Source organism: Lissotriton vulgaris, chromosome 3_1 (genome assembly GCF_964263255.1).
Source record: "Lissotriton vulgaris chromosome 3_1, aLisVul1.2, whole genome shotgun sequence".
Taxonomy (NCBI): domain Eukaryota; kingdom Metazoa; phylum Chordata; class Amphibia; order Caudata; family Salamandridae; genus Lissotriton; species Lissotriton vulgaris.
In genome coordinates this window covers 482740494-482758203 of record NC_141689.1, presented here as the reverse complement: position 1 = coordinate 482758203, position 17710 = coordinate 482740494, and positions in this window count along the sequence as shown.

The window sequence follows — 17710 nt, the reverse complement described above, 5'->3', positions numbered from 1 at the left end:
AACCTAACTTTGACCAAACTGTGGACTGACAAGTGGCTGAAAGGTAACATACAGGCGCTACAGAAAATAGCATAACATTGTTGAGTGTGGCTTTATTTATTTATTTTACTTCATCAATAGTGCTATATCGCATGACCCAGACCTCAAAATGTGACAGAGCTCTTTATAGGGTTATTTTCATGATACAATACAAATAGAATACAAATTAAATTAAAATAAAATGGATGCACAATAGAGAGGCAGACCTAGAGATACTTCATTAAATACCATTAACGCATGTGGAGCCATATAGACTTCAACATAATTCTCTAGGTTGGTAAGAACAGTTAAAAATTACCTATGATGCGAGCAGCATGGTGGTGGACGCCTCACACATGCGTCTCCGCTAGTGCTCTCGCAGGCCCCTCCCCGGAATTGAAGGAGACGTTGACCAGATTGTGAGAGGAGAGGCAGAATGAAGAACCATGATGTAGTAAATTACTTCTCTACTGTTCTCCACTGAATAGAATGTACCATGATATCATGGAATGCCTGGGAGTCTCTCTGGCTCACAGTGTCACTTGGTCAACTCAGGCTGAGCTGCTTGGAGTCTGCTCCTGGTGGGGTTTTATCTACACTTCCTATCTTCTCCTACTTACTTATCCAAGAAGGAAGCTATAATAAAGGATTATCTACTTACACAGTTGGACTGTGCATCTTCCTTTACTACACATGACATCAACCGCGATAGCAGCTGCTAGGATAAAAGCCTCCAATGCCCGCGGCAGAAAATGGGCAAAGCAGTAAACGTGAAAGGAGGCCCCAAGAACAACACCGATAATTGGACGGACAGAAGGGTAACTAGAAAAGCAGGAAGGTGCTTCTGCAGGCTACAGGTATCATGCGCAGCGACCTAGGAGTGTTAGGTAAGAGCGCTGCTTCGTGAAGAGTAGGGTCGGGCTGCTCTCGCTACCTTTGGGGGCTATCAAGGTGGACTTATGGCATATATATGCATTGTAGCCTGCCAGGGTGGGTCCTGGAACTTGCAAAGCTAAAACTCTTACTTGTGGATGTGAGGAAACAACACAATAAAAAACACAGTAAAAGACATTCTGTGACTCTGCTTCTGCCTAGGTATTCGTACACTACAAAACAAAATTGTAAATACTACTACTGAATTATTCAGTTCGTCTAGTCCGTCCTAGAAAGGGAGAAGAAAGGGGAACCAGGCCAAAGCTGCTGTTACAACTCATCCACAAAGAGCGGTCCAGTTTAGAATGGATTTAAAAGTTCAGTAGCTTTAAGATGCTCAGAGAAGAGTAGGCAGAATAAACCACAATGGAGGCTGCCATATAAGAATGTAAGTGAGGATTAGGCCTATTAGATTTATGGGGGAAAAGTTCTCAGATAAACATGAATATTCATGCTACTAAGGTAGGCATAAGTAAGATTCCAGACTTGATTTTGTCTCTCTACACAAAATGTACAGTTTCTGACCAGACCTTAGTAACTTTGGAAATAACAGGCATTAAGGTAGAAAGGCAGAATAGAAGGTGGATTTTTAATAAAGTGAATCTTGAGGACGAGGAGTGGTGTAATGAGCTCTCGAGAGAGATAGCCAATTATTTTAAAATAAACAATAAATCAGCTAGTATTGAGAATATATGAGAGGCATATAAAGCTACAATACGCGGATCCATTAAATCTAAAGAGATCGTAAAGAGAAAAGAAGCTCGATACTCAGGGCGGAGCTGGAGACAGAATTAAATCAGGCAAGTGCTGATGTGCAACGCTCACCAACAACAGCTAATGAGGGTGCACTTAAGAAATTGTGGGGCATATTATCAAGGACCGGTGTTAAAATTATCACTGTTTTATTGGCAGGAAACTGCTGATAAAATGGCGATAATGGGCTTGATAATACGCCCTTGTTCATTCCCATAGAAGCCCATGTTAACATCAGAACATGGGCTTCTATGGGAATTAACAAGGGCGTATTATCAAGCCCATTTTCGCTGTTTTATCGGCAGTTTCATGCCGATAAAACAGCAATTATTTTAACACCGGTCGTTGATAATATGCCCCCTAGGTCTCGTATGTAGGAGTATTACCAGGCACGAGGATACACAGCCAATCATGAAGAGGCACATTTACTAAACTTTCACTCAACAATGTAGTAAGCAAAGTTGCTGCGCTGCGTTGCGTGAAAAAGAGCAGAAACGCTTCCCATTACAAAGATATGGAGCATTTCTGATATCTCCTTGCTGCCAATGCAAGCACCCTTACACCATAGTGCAAGGGTGCCTGATTTACAGGCAGGATTGCTTTTGTGCAGGAAAGGCCATCTTCCTGTCCAAAACTATTTTTAAAGGCATCTACTCTTTCCATGTGTGGACAGTGTAAATAAGGAGGAGGAATAAAGATAATTCTCCTCGTTAAACATAGCATTTTGACCCATTCCCAGGTGTATAAGTCTGTAAATCTGGAAAGGCACCAAAACCCATAGGTGGATGCATGGAAACGCCCATGATCCACCCATGGAAAGCCTCCCAAGTTGATATGTAATGCAACAGAGACCAAGCAGCTGCGCTGCATTACAAATCAGGCCTTGTGCGGCTTTGAAAATATGACTGAATCCTTTTCGTTGTCCTTGCGTCGCCTTGCATGATGCAAGGCCAATGCAAAGGCTTCATAAAAATGGGCCGAAATCTTTTGCAATCAGATGCATTTCATGCTGCTGTGGGACACTGTTTTGGGATCTGCTAATGTCGACAAGGTTTGCCAGAAGCGTTGCAGAACCTCTTCACGAATCGTAGGGTTTCTGATGTTGCAATTAAGACCTTCTTTGTCCCCAAAACCGACCAGACTTTTCTCAGAATCACACAAAACACACAAAAGTAATGGAAAAAGGTATCCTCTCCTGCCCTTTCTTTTGCTTAGACGTGGTGTGGAGAATGGTACATTGCACCCACACTGTTTACATAAAATATGTATAGATTCAGGGAGAAATGTAAGCGTTTTTAATTGCGCATGACTTCATGATCCTAAGATTACAGCTAATGCACCGAGTGAGTGTGTTAGCAGGAACATTATGTGTATTTTATAACTTACATTGAAAACACTTGGCAAAAAGCCATATCGCCTACTTATCACAGTGAAATGTATGGTGCAGTAAACGTATTGAAGGAATCAGGTGATTTTTTTCTCCCTTCTCTTACAAGAACATTATGTTCCTTTCGAGCTGCAGTGTTAATTGCAGGCCAAAGTCTACAATTATTATCACGCTTTATCTTCAGTACAAATTATCATGTTTTATCGCATGACAGGCTTAGAGAGGCCACGCTAGGTAACTGGATGTAAAGTTTTTGAAGAAAGTTAAAGGAAAACGAATGATTGAATATAAATTAAGTTGTGATGATAGTTTGACACACTTTACTTGTTCTGTGGAAAATCCTTAACAGCAACAGATTGTCATTCGACCTCTGTTTTAAATTTAATATTGTGCTCCCTCTAATTTCACTGATTCTTCATATGTAATAGCCTAACTTCCTACTGTCAGTCACTGTGTCATTTCCAGGCATTAGTTATCGCTTACAGCATACACCATCAATACACAACACACTGGTGAGTGACAATAGATTATCCTTTCCCAGCATCTGGATGCAATAAGCAATTTTGACTTGTGGACTCACCTGTGTGCTTTTGCGTGATTTTTTTTTGTCTGTGGGCTGAAGAGGGGGCCTTTTTCATCTCCCATGCTTTCTAAGGCAGAAGAGGAAGAGGATAAACTACCACAAATTAACGGACACACCAATTCAAGATCCTTATGCATGCCTACAAAGCCCTCCATGACTTAGGACCTCCCTACCTGAACCTTCGACTGAACTTCCACCATCTCTCTGGACCCCTCTGCTCCTGTTCGCTCGCACACACGACCTGCATCCATCACAGCCGCAGCGGTGAACGCTCCTTCTCCTATATCGCAGTCACCTGGAATGACCTCCACCTCCGCAGAGCCCCTTCACTCACTGACTACAGAAAGAGACTCAAGACCTGGTTCTTTGACGGAGATACAGCACCCAGATACCCCTAGGGGTGACAGTACTGCACTTTACAAATACATATTGATTGATTGAATGCTCTGCAGGACCTGACAGGGCTGTGCCAGGGCCAAGATCAGCACCCGTCAGAGCCCAAAAGGGGCTGGACTGGGCCATCCATCTTGGCTGTTCCTTTAACTATATTACCCCAGTGCCACGGGGAAATGGAAATCTCCAACCACATCTTCTGAGGGAAAGGACAAATCTTGCCTCTAATTGGTTGTGAATGTCTATGATGATATTTTTTACAAAAACCTGACTAGTCATGTTATTTCACTATTTTCGTTTAAAATGGTTTTAAGGGTAATTTCACACATTCTTATTTCTTATTGATCAATGGGATTTTAATAGACACTTGTGTTGCAAAAGCTTCCCATTAAAGTGTGACCTGTGTACGGTAATCCTCTCCGTGTTTCGCATGGTTTGCAGGGTGCAGCTCTCAATAAGGTTACTGGATTTTAAAACGGGAATTTGCAACTTTGTGTTCTTGCATTAGCCCATACTTTACGGGGACCATTGATTATATTTTCTAGTTGGCGGGGCAGAATAACATTGTTACCAACTTTAAAATCTCCATTAGCGCTTTGAGTGATCAAACCCCTCTTTGCATTTCAGTAGCTTGGCCCATTTGTGAAAGTAACAATACTCCCTCCTGAACTTGGGCCGAGAGCATTTCCGACCGATATTGCAAATGCAGATGGAAATTAATGAATCTGAATTCTCTGTTGTTAAAGTTACTATCAAGTTATAATAGTCCAATTTTTTGTTGTCTTCATGAGAAGGCTTTCACCTCAACCCTATCTTTTTTTGGTTTGGTCACACCTGCTGTTAAAAAGTCATTAACTGCTTAGCAAAAAAGTAACTTTAACAATTGTACAAAATGGCTCGATGATACCTGTACTCTGGTACTTCAAAAGTTACATTTTCATGACAAATCTGATGCCCTAGACTGCAGAGAGTCTTATAAACTTGGCATTAAGTCAAGCAAAAAAATCTTAGAAGGGATTCATGGGACAACCCTGAAGCCGGCTGTCTATTGAATGATCATGGTGCCTTTTGGATAGTCAATAACTTATGACTTGTTCGCCATAAGAGCAAGCCCACACTTGACTCCTCTATTATACCTCAAGGATGGGCCTCTCACTTCAGTAACATTTATTTGGTATCCAATGATGTTTCTGAACTCACAGTGACTTTTAATGCCCTCTGTTCATTTGCCCACTGCCCCATAATTGCTTGCGCATGAAGATGTGATAGATGCTATTGCCAATAGTCCAAGGAAAAAGGCACCAGGCCCGAATGGTGTGCCTCTTGATCTATATAAACATAATATAGATTTATGGGGCCACATTATTACTAAGACATTAAATGCTGCTTCATCCTTTAAGTTTTCCCAAACTTGGTCACAGTCTTTTATAGTTCAAGTTTACAAAAAAGACAATAAATGTAAGCCTGCATTCCATAGACCAATTTCATTGATTGATTCTTTTTTTTCCTTCGGAATTCTTTATTAAGAAATGAAAGATATATAAATAAACACATATAGTGCAACATAATAGACCCAATGTGGTCTAATGTAACAATGTAATATAGGGAGATAAAAAGAATATCATATAACAAAGGAAAGGAAGGAAACGAAGGGGTAAGATAAAAACAGAACGCTAATAATGAGAAAGAAGGGTATTGAACATGATAAATTAATGAATCTTAAAAGATCCTAACTGTGGTTTAATATAATTACAGAATAAGTTAAACAGAATGAGTTGTGAAGTGGGCAAATGTATTAAGAGCTACTAAGTTTTTATATGTATAAAATATGTAATATGGTATATATTATATATTGGGAGTGATGAAAATATCATAAAAGGTAATAAATAAATCAATAAATAGATAAATAAATCGATAAATAATTGGGAAATAGATGAAGTGGATCAGGAGGGATATGCTTAAATAAATGGAAAAGTAAATACGGGAGTAAAAAGAGAAGAAATGAAAGTCAAACTCAAAGCCATCTCTCTACCCGGTAAGGAGAGGTAAGAAGTGAAATGATAGAAGGGTAAAGAATATGAAGGAAGAGGAGCATAGGGCAAGATATTAGACAAGATGATAAGAGGAAAATATTTAAGAATCTAGGAGAAAAGAAGGCATACTTGTTGAAATATTTCATCTTGATTCTGAAACGTATATATTATACGCTCATGGGATGCTGTTTGAATCATCGTAACCATCCAATCCTCCATAGAGGGAGGGCTAGATGATTGCTATGATCGTAAGAAACAGATTTTGGGTGTAGAGAGTGCAGTCGGTAAAAGGCGGCACTGATGACGTGAGATGACAGGTGTACTCCCAGGATCATACAACAGAATAATAGAAGGGGTAAGAGGAATTCGAAGAGGAATAGTCTCCTTAAGTTTATTTCCTATTTGTGTCCAAAAAATATTTTATAGAAGGACATTCACAGAGAATATGGAGAATGTCAGAGATAGTAACAGAATATCTCCAACATTTAGAGTGTGATAATAATCCTGCTTGTTGCAATTTCGATGGTGTTGAGTACCAATTATGTAAAGTTTTAAAAAGACAAAATTTCAGACGCGCTTCACAAGTTTTTTTATCTAATATGTCCAGCCAGGCATCTTTGTCTATGAATATATGTAGGCATGCTTGCCAATGTTCATGAAGAGCTTTAAGGAGTGGTTGCGAGTATAGGTTATAAATTAAAGTGGAGTAGAGTCCTAACATTACCCCCTTATGCCGACCCCAAGTATGGAGATAATCCAATATCGGCGATGTTTCTAATGTCCAGGGAGAAGAACCAAAACATCTCCTCTGGCAATGCTTTAATTGTAGATGTTTTCGAGCTTGATGCAAAGGGAGGTCAAATTACTTTTCACCATTCAATTCAATTAACCATTTAGTATAATCTAATCTAACAACTGTATACCTCTTGAACTCCAATCAGTCCAGTAAGGTGCACAACCATTGATTCTAATACTTTCATTAGGCCTGGGCGGTAAATTCTGTTCCGCTCGTGGAGTTTGCGGAAATTGGGTAATTTCGCGATCCGCGGAGAACACGGAATTGCCCATAATTCTGCGTTCCGCGACTTCGCAAATTTATTTGCTTGTTTGCGTTCTCAAAATGCGTGTTCGCAGGATATTTCCCCCGAGCATGCAAACAGCAATTGCGAACAGGAAAAAAGCATTGCAAACAAGTAATTCCGTGTGTTCGCGGAATTTCTGCGTGTTCGCAGAGATCTTTTACAGTTTTGCAGAGATTTGCACAACGCGATTACGCAAATTCCAGCCACCCCTAACTTTCATTCCCCCATTTTGGAGCTTTAGAGTGCAAATGATGGGCAGTCCTTAGAAAGCGATGTGCACGCTGCCATGCTTGATATGTAGCTTGAAGTACAGGATGTGAAGGGGAAGTTTGAGGCTTGTAAGTGCTGTATAAGAAGTTAAGGTCATCATCGCATTCAAGTATTAAGCGTTCTGTTGTGACACATTGCGGAGGATCATTCACACCTGGGAGTAGGTAAGCCAGCCGTGAAAGATGTAAGGCTAAGGAGTACTGTTCTAACGATTTTAAGCCTAACCCCTCATGGGAATGACAAGCAAATAATTTAGCAGCAGCTAAACGAGAATGCATAGTTCCCCAAAGAAAAAGGCCCATATGTTGGAATCTATATGACGAAGTGTGGTCAGAGGTACTACAATCAGAAACATTCCTAGTGCATAAGTAAAGCGAGGTATAGTGACCATTCTTACTGCCTGTAGTCTTCCCCACATGGAAAATCCCAAGAGTGAGCATTCAGGAAAGCCCATTTCCATTGACACTATAAGAGGCAAAAGATTATCCGAAACCATCCTCACTAGACTGCGATTAATCAAAGTTCCTAGATATTTTATTTGGGATGATTTCCGGCAAAAGTTAATACCATCAAATGAGGCTTTTGTGGTACCTGGAGAGAGAGTGAGGGCTTCACTTTTGTCCCATTTTATCTCATACTCAGAAAGGGCTGAGAACTCATTAATAATCTCAAGTAGAGTGGGTAAAGAATGAGGAAGATCTTTAAGAGTAAGAAGAATATCATCAGCGTATAATATAGTTATAACATTCCTCCCATTATCAGGATACCCTGAATCTGTGATGATTGACAAATGAATGAAGCAAGGGGTTCCATTGCTAAAAGGAATAAAAGGGGGGATTGGGGGCAGCCTTGGCGAGTACCTCTCTGAATTGGAAAGGGATCAGAGAGAAAACCTCCACTATTGACTTGGCATATGTGATTGTCATCAAACAAGCGGACCTTGGAAATAAACTGATCGCCTAAGCCAAAGATTTTCATGGCGGTGAAAAGATAAACCCAATCAATACTTTCAAACGCCTTCTCCGCATTTAGAGAGAGAGCGACTGCGTCTTTCGTTAGTCTCTTAGCAGACCATATAGTGTGAGCTAGTGTTCAAAGATTATTTCTAGAGGAATGACCTGGGAAAAAGCCAACCCGTGAATGGTGGATTAGGGAAGGAATAACTTTACGGAGTTTTAATTGTAGAATACTTGCCATGATTTTAATATTGCTGTTTATTAAGGAAATGGGGTGATAGCTACCACAAGTGACCAGATCTCTGTCCAGCTTAGGGAGAACTGCAAGTAATGCTCTATTAGAAATGGGTCGAAGAGAGGATGTTTGGACAGCTTCATTCAAAGCAGAATGAAGAGCGTCAACCATTTTTTCTCCAGACCACTTATAATATGCCGCAGGGTATCCATCCTCACCTGTGGATTTATCATAAGGTAATTTGAAGATGGCTGCAATAACTTCGTCCTTGGTAATATCACCATCTAGTAAATGTTTACCCTCCTCAGTAAGATATGGGAGATCAATTTTTTCGAAATATGTAGTTATTTGATCGTCAGTTGCCGGATCATCAGGAGTGTAGAGTTCTTTATAAAAGGATGCTAAAATATTTTTACTATATCTTGCGGTTTAGTGACAATTGCACCTGATTCCGTTCGCATTGCCGATATAGCCATGGAGGCTTCATGTTGCCTCAGCTGTGCCGCAAATAAGCGTCCCGCTTTTCCTCCCTGTTCATAATGTCTACCTTTTAGATGTTGTAGAGCATATTCCTTTTGGAAGTATATAAGTTATTAAGTGCCATTTTAGCTAATTCTAGTCTTCTGTGGTTGGTTACAGTAGGACAAGAAGTGTATAAATGAGTAAGAGAATTAATTTGCGTCTCATGTTCAGTACTTCGCAAAGATGCAGCCTTATTAGTCAAGGGTGCATCCCTCATTAGCTGTTCACAGATAGTTGCTTTTGCAGCTGACCAGACAGTTCTACAAGAAGTAACTGATGATTTGTTATTAGTTAAGTATTCAGAGATATGGGAACGTAATTGGCTTTTACCCTGAGATGAACAGTATCTTTGAATGTTCATTAGCCACGTTTTTCTACTTGGAGAGGATAAACCTACTTTAGGAGTAAGTAGAACTGGAGAATGATCAGAAATGGCGGCTTCTAAGATATGGGATTCATTAGTAATTGCAACTACTGAATGGGAGATAAGAAAATAATCTATACTAGATTGTGTACCATGAACAGAGGAAAGAAAGGTATGTTCTTGGGCAAATGGATGACAAAGGCGCCACTGATCTACCAGGCCATGGTCCGATATATCTCCCAGTAGTGCTCTGTCACCATTATTGCATTTGTCTAAGGGGCCTGTTCTATCTAGAATTGCGTCCCGTGCTAGGTTTCAGTCACCACTGATGACATCGCTGGATGCTCCAATCTCTACAAGAAGGTGATCTAAATTGAGAAAGTAGGAGCGTTTGGCACCTGTTGGGGCATATATTGAACCAACGCAGAATATCTTTTGCCAGTTTTTAGTTTGACAGAGGCATATATACCCTCTGGATCAATCCAAGTTTGGATAGTTGTGATCAGTAGAGATTTATGTAGGAGGATAGCCACACCACACTTCTGTGGTTGATTTTTCTCAGACGAGGGTTGTACGGTCAAGGCACAATGGATAACTTTTCCCACCCATTCTCGTTATAGTTTAGATGACTCCAGAACATCTAGGTGACTTTCGTGTAGGAGAGCGAAATCAGTTTGTATAATTTTTTTGCATTTTATAAAGTGTGTAAGACCATGAACGTTCCATGAATTTATGCGTAATGGATAAGAGGAGGAAAATGTGTTAATAGCCATGTTTGTGTTGAGAATGTAAGGAGAAAACAGAGAAGGGGTGTTAAGATGTGAAGATGATATCAATAAAGAAGGGAATAAAATATAGAAAATGTAGGAAAAGGGACTAAACCAGTATTGTAAGAGTATAAGAGGAAGGAGTTGAAAAGAGGAGGGGAAGAATAAAGAAGAGAGGGATAAATAGTCCATTAGAAATGTCAAAGAAATTAAAGGACTATGGAGGGATCACCTATGTGTTATATAAAGAAGTAAATAAAAAGGAAGAATAGCAAATTTCAGAAAGAAACTAATGAAAATACGAAAGTGTGGTAGATATGCTGTGCGGAGGAAACACAGCACCAGGGGAAAGGAGCTGCTTACTGCAGGTCTAAACGTTCGGGCTATTAGTGCTCGAGGAGCCCCATCTGGCAACAGAGTCAGTGGTGAAGAGTGCATCTACCCAAAAATGATAACAGTTTTCAAACAATAGAATAAGATTTAAATTTATGGTTGAAGGAATAAAGCAATAAAGGAATACAGGAAAGAGATTTATATCTTGAGAGTATAGTGCAAGAGGGGATGAGAGAGTAGAAAGAGAGAAGGGAAGGAGAGGGAAAAAGTAAATAAGAAGAGAAAGGACAATGTAATATGAAATTATCAAATATATAGTATTATTGACATATTTAAATATAATCCCATCTGGAAAATAACATCATGTAAAAAAAAGGCAAAAATATCATAATAAAATATTTAAATATTAATTAATAAATATCATATATAAATAAGATCATATATAGTGTTTAAGAAGAGGGTGGAGGAGGGGGAAGATATGTAGGAGGAGTTTATTAAAGGAGGAGCATAGTTGTACTGATAATTCGCAATGAATTAATGTCCAATTCATAACAGGAGGCGATCAATCATCTATATAGTCAATGAACCTAATGTCTATATTGTAAAGTTTTAACAATATCTAATGAGAGGGAAGGATATTAGCAAACAGGTAAATTAATATATCTTATGTAAGTTATGGTAAAACCATCCGCGGCCTGTGGAGGGAGTTCCGGTGGGGCAGGCAGGTGGGGCGGGGGAGGGGCAGGGTGGTGGGTGATAAACACCGGAATATGGATGATTGCAGGTAAGTAAACAATTAAATTACTAAAACGAATTTTGGTCCATGCCCTGCATCGCAAAATGCATTTTTAATGGTGAAATTTATCAAGCAAAAAGCTGCGTACATTAGTTAAGAATTAACAGGAGAGCATATAGGAGATAACTAACATTGTTTGTTTCTTCGAAGTAGAACTTGGATCCCTCCCGGAGTTTGTCCCCGATTTGAGGGTCATGGAGGTGCCATGGATCTATCCTCTGAATGTTTGCCCTGTAAACAACCTGACTTCTGCGGGTGGTACTAACAAGGGGAGTGATCTAAAATCCCCCAAGCCATATGTTTGGTATCGCCGAATTCCCAAGTTTCATCATTGCGGGTAAAGAAGTGGAAGATCCTGGAGAAGGACCCATGCATTGCTGAATGGAGTGTGTATTGATGAAGTGAAGGGTTGTGCGCTCACCATAAGTCACCCAATCCCATAGCCGCGACGAAGTCTGACAGACCCCATTCCCCCTGTCTGCCCGCTGGGGAGTTGGACCAGTCATTATCCGGGAACGTGACAGCATTCGTGTCACCCCCAACGAGGAGTACTCCCATGGGCAAGCTTGTCAGGAAGCTGTACTTTCTGTTGGAGGCAGGGAGGCCGTGATTCTACGAAAAGACCGTCTGATTATCCATATATACAAAAGAAAGCGGTCCAGGTAGAGAAAGATTTCCGCTGGGCAATTATCTGCACCATTGGAAGAAAAAAACAAATGATCATGTCGGATATAACTCGCCATTATATGAGTAAGTAATGTTGACCGATTATCAAGCAAACTAAAAATGGGGGCCATCCCTCGTACAGCCTTCACAGTTCCTATGATTATTACTCAACAGGTGGTTTCCTATTAATGTTATATTTGAAGCAGCAATAGCGCAAATGATAAAGCGGACCTGTCTGTTCTTTTAAATTATGATGACTAGTCCTCTTAGACGAGAGAGAAAACCGTCCTGAAGAAGGTGTCACATCACTAAAACCACCGAAACGCCACGTCGACTTTTTGGTTTTTCTACATTTGTACTGTATACTGTGTTTTTAATTTATACTGTAGAGCCTAATCCCCTTCATTTTTTATTAAAATCTGATGTATTTTAACAATAATGTTTTGCCTGCCTTGTTGGTATATAATTGCAGTGCCCATCTGACGTTTGTGTAAATTGTACATTTTACATGTTTTTTAACTTATATTGACATTGTGCTCTCACTTCTAAATTATTAGATCCACTTTTGCACTTACACTTAAGCTGGTAAAAGTGTTACTATTCATTTGTCGTAGGGACTTCTTTTTTCTTTCTGATATTTAGATATGACCACTACTTTTGGGGATTTCTGAGACCGTACTCAACAGGGTAATTTTAGCAGACTGTGTGTCATTAGATGGAGGTTTTGAGAATCCTACGAAAATCGTTTGCTAGGCTAATGAGGCCTGATTTGTTTTTTAACCCTTTGCTATCATTCAACAAGATCTAACCTGGTTCAATTCACCTTTTAAAATGAAACATTGTGCCTGAGAGAGTTACCAAAATCGAGGTTTATATAATCCTGAATACTGTACCTAAAATAGAGCAATTTCTTGTTGAAGTCTATAATTCAAGGCACTGTGAACCAATTAAATTGCTGTGTCCATAAGGCAAATCAATCAGTAGCGATTTCACCTTCAGTCAGTTTTTCCATTTGCTCTACCAAACTTTTGATACAAAACATAAAAGCTGTGTTATATATTGAATGAATGACGTTACTTCTAGATCTCAACAGCTACTCAAAAGAATGTCCAGGCACTACTGCATGAAAACGTGGAGGAATAGATGGAGTTTAGTGGCTAAGGAGATACTTTTTCAAGAATCTGCAAAAGGCAAATTCACTTTCTAAGCTCCTGAGCTGCAGTGGAAGGAGATTCCATATTTTGACCGAGCGTACCAAGAAAGAAGCACCACCAGGTATAAATACTTTTAAGCGAGAGGCCGGTATCAAAAGTGCTTTTCTAGACTGCATACTCCTGCTTGGCTGGTACTCCTTAATTCTGTTGTTCAATTAACGAGGGCTGGTGTTATAATAAGCCTGATGTACAAGCATTAGTACAAGCATTAGTGCTTTGAAAGTAATCCTTTGCTAACGGGTAGCCAATGCAGTTTATTGAGAAAAGGTGATGTAGGAGTACTCTTTTGAAGGTTAAAAAGCAGTATTTTGGACTACCTATAAGTGGCAAATCAGGTAAGCAGGTAGACCGAGTTACAAGGCATTTGAGTAGTCCAGTCTGGATAAAACTGTGGCTCGGACTACAGTTTTATGAGACTCCCAAGGCAGAAGGGGAAATAATTTTCTAAGTGCCCTTAAAATCCATATACTATTTCTGGCAACTAAATGTATCTGGGTCTTTAAAGACAATTCATTGTCAAAGAATACTCCCAGCATTTTAACTACTTGTATTGATGAAGACCAAGTATCTATCCTATGATTCGAGGGATAGTTGCCTCAGATTTTGCACTTTACATGTGATCACTTGCACTTCTTTCTCTCAATCATGAGCACACTTGAACTTCAGTGTATTCAGAATTATTTAGATTTGGTGTTGCACCATAATACCGTAGTTGCCCACAATATATCAGGAATAACGACTAGCATTACAACTAGTGTGGATGTCGTGGATGTTCACAAAATGTTGCAAATTACTACCAAAGCGCTGCCAAACCCCCTAATGTGCTATTGATGCCCACAATATTCCATTAATTACTACCTTTGTGTCAGTCTAAACATTCATGGTGTGATAAATTTGAGTCATTTTCTTTTATGGAATTACATGAAGTTTTGGCAACATTATGCATAAATACCGTATTATAATGCCATGGGTGAGCACCACTGTGCCAAGAGCGCTCATAATATGTCATAAATTACCATCGGTCTGACTGGACAAACATTATTCCAGATTAGGCACCATATTTCCATAGTTATCCACAATCTATCAGGATTTACTACCATTAATCCAGGGTCAGCACTTTACCAAGAGCGGTCAGCATGCCATCGATTCCCACACACAAATTGCCAGGGATGACCTCCAATGTGCAGGGCGAGCATTTTACTTGAGAGGGGCATCATACCATGGATGCTTTCAAGTTGTAAAGAAAAACCATGATTATGTGACTGGGAAAAACGCCTTTGGGATTATTTGTGACCCCTTTGACTAACAGAGAAGAGATTGCAGTTTGATCAGGCCCTTCTTATCCACATACATTGGGTTATGGCTTTGTGTTGTGTGGCACTTTGGGTCCTTCAGGGGCCTGTCCTATTGGTTTTGTCTACATCACACGGGCCTGATGATGGTCTCACGGACTGATTAGCCATCTAAGACTGAAATGTCGAAAGTGCATCCATACTAACTTTCAACCATTAACTGCAATCATTCTCAAACATATTTTCAACTGTGAATGTATCTTGGCCAGAAAGATTTTTTTATGTTAGGAGAATATATCAATCTCCATTGATCATGATAAAATATATGATAATCGGATTTCTGTGATTAATATAGGTTGGTTACAATGTTTTATCATGGACCCTGACTGAACTTTGTTGGAATTAATCATGTGTATTGTACTGATATTTGTTATCAAATTTATATAAAACACATTTGTAATGCATGATTTTCTGATGCCATATTTACATATATAAAAAAAAAGATTTTCCAGAATTTATTTTGTATATATTTACATTTTTGACATGTAATTCCATATAAATTGGATAACTATACCCGCTTAATTTTGAATATGTATAAATGATTCTTTCGGGAACCCTTTGCTTTATGAGCTACCAGTATGCAATGGCCATTATTTTACCAGCAGTGAGCAATTGGTAGCCTCCCACGGATGTCCACAATTTGCCAAGCAATGCCACCATTTTGCCGGGGCAACTATTTTGACAAAGGGAGAGTTGACAACATTTGTTGATTTAATTTGCCAAGGAATACCATCTTTGTACTAGGTCTTTTGCTTCAGAGGATAATCATTATACCCCATGTACAATAAAATGTAGTACATATGTAATAGTAGAGTTCTGGTTGGTCATTCTAAGGGGTTTGAAATACATGGTCATGCTGGTCATGCAAGGGAGTCATGGGATAAATCTCCCTGATACGAATTACAACGGCTGGGATATTAGCCATCATGCATGGAGGGTCGGTAGGATTGGAACTTCAAATATTGCATACAATATTTAAAGGCTGAGGCATTAGAACTTCGTTTGACATCATGTGCGTTAGACAACATCTAACCGCTCAACTCTTTCATAAAGAAGGTGTAGCTATTGAAAATATATCCTTTCAAAACCAATGCATCTGGGGTACTCAAAGTGCACAGATCCACAGTCTCGGTGCTTGCCAACAAGCTGATCTCTACTGCAAAGGACCCTATCTGTTGTACATTTGGCCATTGGTTCAGTGAGGGGCAATGACGGTGGCTGTGAGGGAATGTCTTTTGAGTCAAGGGGCAAGTTCAAAGTTTCAGAGACAGAATTCCTATTACTCTCTGAATATTTACACCAAAACCTTCAAGGTTTGCTGCAGGCAGGGGGCGCAGGCACTCCTTTCTACTCTCTGTGGGTTCTATCTCTTTGGAAATTACCTCTATTGCCCTCTGTAAAAAAATGTCACTTGTGTACTGCTTTCAGCCTGGCACGCAATGCCCCGACTATGGGCTTACCCATGTTCCAGAAATTAGGAGGCATCGACCTCTTTATGCCGCTGACAGGTGGAGACATGCCCACTCTTGGCTCGGTCTTCTATCAGGCCCAGGCTTGCCTCGTGCCACAGTAAGCAAGATCACACTTTGAGCAAGAAACACCTTAGTCCTGGCTTCTGGGCGAAGGAGTCTGCCAGCCACCTAGAACACAAATGAAGAATTCCACACTGTGGGAAGGAAGACCATGCTTTGAGCAAGAGATGTCTTAGGCACGCCTCCACCACCTTCCACTGGGAAAGCTCAGGGCAATGCTGCCTTCTGGGAGAAGTAGTTCTCGAGCCCCATACAACACAAATTAAGAATCCTGTGCCATGGGAAGCAAGAGCATAGTTTAAGCATGAGACACCTTAGGGCTGCCGCCACCGACTCTCAGTGGGCTGGGTCAGGACAGTGCTGACTTCTGGGCAATGGAGTCCTCCAATCCTCTGGAACACAAATAAAGAAACCCGTGCCACAGAAAGCAAGAACTATTTTTGACTGTAAGACCCCTTAGGTCCGCCTCCATTATCTTCCAACAGGATGGCTTAGGGCAGTGCTGGCTTCAAGGTGATAGAGTCCTCCAGTCACCTTGAACACACATGAAGAATCCTACACAATGGGAAGCATTGAATGTGCTTTGAGCATGAGACCTCGTAGGCCTGCCTCTACTCCCTCCCAACGTGCTGGCCCAGGGCAGTGCTGGCTTCTGTGTGATTGAATGCTTCAGCCCCCTGGAACGCAAATGAAGAGTATTGGTTATTGTTTCTTAGTAGCAAACATTGTTTCACAGAACATAAGCAGGAGAAAGATTAAAGGGGCTTCTATGTTGAATGTTTATTCCATAATATTTAATAGTATTCAAGGCAGAGTATTTAAGCCTCATTGAAGCATTGTAGACTTAAGATGGAATTTTGATCCAGGGACCCTAGTCGGAGGGTCCCACAGTCACTGTAAACACAATTCCTTGCTGAAGGCTATAGAAAATGCACTTGGAGTCTTCTGACAGGCTTATCAGCCTACTCAAGTGCAAAATAGTTACATAGGTCCTTTGCTCACTTTGCCAGTGGGTGTAAGCTAGCCTGGCTGATGAGAGGTGTTACCTAGAAACTGATCCCAGGATGCTTGTTTCCGGTCTTGGAGTACCTGGCTTGGCAGTTCCGCCTGGACTATTCCTAAGGGGAACAGTGTCAAGACTTATTTGCATATGGCTGGTTCTGAACTAGGGTGGCAAAGTGAGCTAAAGAACGATGATGGATTCATCATTATGTCCATTGTCTCCTTCTGTTTGCTTTGTTCTCCCTAAGTTGGCATGGTAGACCCAGATGTGGGTCCCTTGCTCACTTTGCCACTGGATTCAAGCTAGCTTGGCTGATGAGGGGTGTTACCCCAAAACTGGTCACAGGATGATTGTTTCCAGTCCAGGGAAGACCTGGCTTGGCAGGTCGGGCTGGACTGTTGCCATAGGTAACAGGATCAAGGCTGATTTTTATATGGCTGGGTCTGACCTGGGGTGGCGAAGTGAGCTAAAGAATGATTATGGATTCAACCCAGATCTGGGGTGCTCCATCCATCCTC